This window comes from Cryptotermes secundus, unplaced genomic scaffold (genome assembly GCF_002891405.2).
Source record: "Cryptotermes secundus unplaced genomic scaffold, Csec_1.0 scaffold29, whole genome shotgun sequence".
Classification (NCBI taxonomy): Eukaryota; Metazoa; Arthropoda; class Insecta; order Blattodea; family Kalotermitidae; genus Cryptotermes; species Cryptotermes secundus.
The window spans coordinates 363,519-367,974 of NW_019719356.1; the positions used below are offsets into that span (position 1 = coordinate 363,519).

Here is a 4,456-nt window from a genome sequence, read left to right on the forward strand (position 1 = left end):
CAGATATTTTAATTATTTTGCCGTTAATCAGGTTTAACACAGCAGGATGACGGCTGTTAACGTGATGTAATAATATAACAGGAATTCATAAAGCATTCTTTTCTATTCCTACGAATCTCCTATTAATGCTTCATTTCTATAACGCAGATTTATAATTCAAATATAAATTAACCACTTGAATCACTGTGGTCACTATATATACCACCTGCTTCAACAAACAAAAACTCCTACATTATGTCCACACAGTGTATCTGTGTGTTCCGTATGGTTCTCACAATAAACAGCGATTGTTTCCCTAAACAGCATTAACCGGTTGAACTTTGGAGCGGTGACGTAATGCTTCCTGTGAGGTACGGACTGAAATTTTATATGTCATATAGAAGATCATGATGATCAGTAGAATATAAGAGGCTTAAACTTGCCGGTGGTCAAGCTTACGACAGTTCAAACAGTAATAAATAGCTGATCATAAGCCCCAGATGGGGCTCGACACCAAGACTTACTGACTGACTGACCGACCGCCAGTCGCAATGTAACTTTAAAGAGACGGAGAGATTAGTAACAGTGACAGAGTTCTGAGTTCTGAGTCCTCGGTGGAAGACAGTCACGGAAAGTTCGTCGTAGAAAGCAAGAAGACTTCGTAGTGATTTGAAGTGATAACTTCTGTGATGAAATCCTTTGCTAGGAGACGACTAGTGGAAATACAGAATCTTAGTGCGTGTACAACGGTGAATTCTAAACTACAGAAATCAACAATGGCGCTGTATTTAAATGTGATTAAGCGATTTGTGACCGAAGTGCCAATAAATCCAATCATCCGAAATAGAATCCGTCCTTTTCGTCGCACATAACGCCCTAAACGTGAAAAATTAAATGATGAGACATTCCGTTGGATTCTCAGCGGACGTTACACTAGTATAATATTCATAGCGTATGATATCAGCAAAACTAATTTCTGGAACAGCAAAATCCGGTGGACAAAATAGACACTGATGCCTATGATTTATGGAGAGTCTTTTTCAGATGCACGGACAGAAAGAGACTGAGTCCCTTGGTACTGCCCCCACTGTCCAGCCTCTTATGACAGATGAGTTAGTAACATTGGTGGAATGATAGGGGTAACTGGCGAGTGACCACCAAGATGCTTGAAGAAATTTCTTCCACAATGTCACTACATAAACCACGATGAATAACCTGAAATTCAGCCTGGGTCTCCGCTGCGGGAAGTCAGTGACGAGTCCAGATAGTGCAGTAAAGAAATAGCAACTGTGTCTCGTTTAAAACTTGGACATGTCTTATGAGAGAAAGGTCTGCTTCAAAACCAAAAGTATATTCTAATTGTTTCTCTGTATGGACTGTGTTACTGAACGGGTGACCATGTTACGACATGTAAACCCACTACCAAATAACAGCTGTGCAAACAGGCGAAAGTACAACAGCAGTTGCTAGGGAACATTTCTGTGGAAAATACCAAGAGAACACGCAATAATAGAAGAGATGTTTCCCGTTTCAAGTGGGATTTGTGGTGGACAAAGTGGAGTTGGGAGGGTTTCCTTCAAGTACTTCGCTTTCCCCTGCAAATCTTCATTCCACCAAATTCCCCACCATTATTATCACCCGGGGCAGGCTACAATAGGCCAATCAGTGGCCGTCGTGCCGAGTGGACCCAGATGGACTTCACCCACCACTAAGCAAATTAAAAAAATACAATCATGCGTTACGTCGGACGAACACACCCACTTAAGATATGAGCAACTACTCAAACATGAGTTTCCTCAGTGCGGAACTGCTAATCTGAAAACCAGCAGTCTGCTTGAAATCGGCGATTTTTTCGGAAATTGCGGTTGCGTTGCAGTTGCCAGTTTGCTTGGTGTGCCTTCGCCCTGACTCTTCATATGCTAAAGCTCGCCACTGTACTGCTTTCTAGAAATATAATGGCTGCTTTCAGCCAAATGCGGTTACACGGAAAACCCTACAGTTCTCACCACAAATGAGCTTCAATGATATAAATATTTCATATGAAAATTAATTTTCCCTTTAAACATCAGTATATCTAACTTAATGCAATCCACTGATACAAATGCTGTATTATACGTTATTTGGACAGGGTATAAGAAAATAAATGCAACTTCTCTATGTGTGCGTCCACACGTTTTTATCTGGAACAAATTTGACTTCTGACACGTATTAACATTTTTTTTCTTAAGAATTCCATATTGAGATTTGAGATCCTGAAAATTTAAGACTGCGAAGAGTAGTGCCTTCTGAGATGTTGCGCCGTGTAATTTGGTATAAACTTACAGAATTTCAGAGAGACTTCCTTCTTCTTTGTAAGATTTGAGGTTTTCACGGCGGTGACAATGAAGAAAGCAGTCTTCTGGGATGTGGCACCGTGTAGATGTGGTGTTAACCGACGTTTCGGAGGAACGTATCGCCTCCATCTTCAGGGTAGAAGGAAAAGTAAAAAATTCGCAAGCGAAAAGACCGTGAGAACCGGTACAAGCAGTCTGTTTGCGGATTTTTTATTTTCCCTTCTACCCTGAAGATGGAGGTGATACGTTCCTCCGAAACGTCGGTTAACACCACATCTACACGGTGCCACATCCCAGAATGCTGCTTTCCTCCATCTTGTTAGTCGAAGAGTAAGCCAAGCAAAGAAGCAGATACGTCCACGGATCAACAGATGTTGGCTGTGTTCACCAAAACTCTATTCGGCAGACATCTGTTCATAAGGCAATCTATGAGTTCCCTCGCTACAGCAACTGCTCCACACAATCCCACTTGTCCCTTATTTTATAGAAGAGGGTCCAGAATATCTCAGTAGTCGTAGGAAGTAGACTACAGATCGGATGGCCAAAGGAACGTAGGTTTTGTTTTCCGGCAGAGGTAAGAAATTATATTGTGAAGTACAGATCCGTTGTTAAACGGTGATTGTAAACAGCGACCGTTGCTAGGTAACGCCCGCGATATACACACAAAAACTTTCTCTTCCATCTATAATAACGCTTTTATTCCACATGACACCACACTTACTTTGAACGCATTAAAATGATATTAAATTATATTAAATATATTCTGTTTCTGGCTACATGTTTCGTGTTCTTTTGGAAAATGAAGGAAAACGAACTGCAGACAATGTTAACGAATAAATTAAAGTCTACTTGCACTCATCTGCCCTGAATTTTCCCTTCTCACGTAAGAGCAGAAGAATTGGTTTGCTGAGTGCTCAAAAAATAAAATATAATCAAAAATTTTATCTGAATCGATAGGAAGACATAGATGTAAATAGAATAATATTAAAATTTAAATTAAGTAGGATGTAAATGTCGACTAGATTTATCTGGCTCAGGATAAGGACTCTCTTGGACACAACAATAAAACTTCGATTTCTATCAAGTTATAAGATTCTTCTTAAGTTGCTAAGGCACTACTGGCTTCTCAAGAGAGATTCAATTTCATGGAATTAGTTAGGCAGTCAAATCTGTCTCTGTATTTAATTAACAACCGCGGAGTCAGGAGGTAGGAGAGAGAGAGAAGGTAAAAGCCCACGTATTCATAACCTCGGTACTAGACAGTGGCGAGCACTTCTCTTCACTTCCGGCCACTTTAACCCCCAGGGAAAAGCACTCAGTATCCACTGGATAGGACGGGGGACCTCAAAGCCTGTCTGCACGCTGTAAAGGAAGGAAGTTACCCACTCTCGGGACTCGAATATACAGTAGCCTGCATGAAGTATCGGTTCGCTGTTGAACCTGTACGATTTATGGCTTGGTCTATCGTCCACATTGGATTTGTCCTGTCAACAGCAGATCTCCGTGAAGAGTAAACGAGAAATGTTCATCACGGAACTGCTGGCGAGAAATATTATATGAGAAAAATTGAGTTTAACTTGCTAATTAATCATAAAACTTTTGTCTGACATCCGTTTGAAGTAGGCCACTAAACTTTGTCCTTATGCACCTTAAGGCACATGGGAGCCTGGAGGTACAGCCTACGCATTCTTAAGTGAGTGATCAGCTTAAAGCCCAGACAGCGTTATCCCCTGAATCCATTGTACTAATGAAAGCCTGGTTGGGCGCCAGAAATTTTCACCTCATTGTAAATCTTAACTCTCACATACAGACATAGAATTATTCAGAAATGTGACTAGAGATATAGTCTAGTTAGTTAGTTAGTTATTGGAGAGGGTGGGTTTTCCCATGCACTTAGACCTATATTGGTCCATTGAGCTTCCCTCTATGATTTCTACCAGTCTCTATATCCTACCAGTACTGGTGCTTATCATCAGTCCCACCCAGCCAGCGAGACCGGCTCTACTAGCTGAGAGGTATCTATAATGCTTCCCCCATCTACCAGAGGTATTAGAGACTGCTGTTGGGCGGGAAACGTCCGTAATTTGGCTCAATGACCTCCTTTGGAGATATGAGGTTCTTTTACGTGCCGTAAAGCTACGACA

At 41.2% G+C, this 4,456-nt stretch overlaps 1 protein-coding gene across 1 annotated transcript in view; it reads right to left on the reverse strand.

The window, feature by feature from the left end:
• Nucleotides 1-4,456, reverse strand: part of LOC111864256 (serine/arginine repetitive matrix protein 2) — a 389,125-nt gene that overhangs the window by 350,960 nt on the left and 33,709 nt on the right. The window lies entirely within an intron of this gene.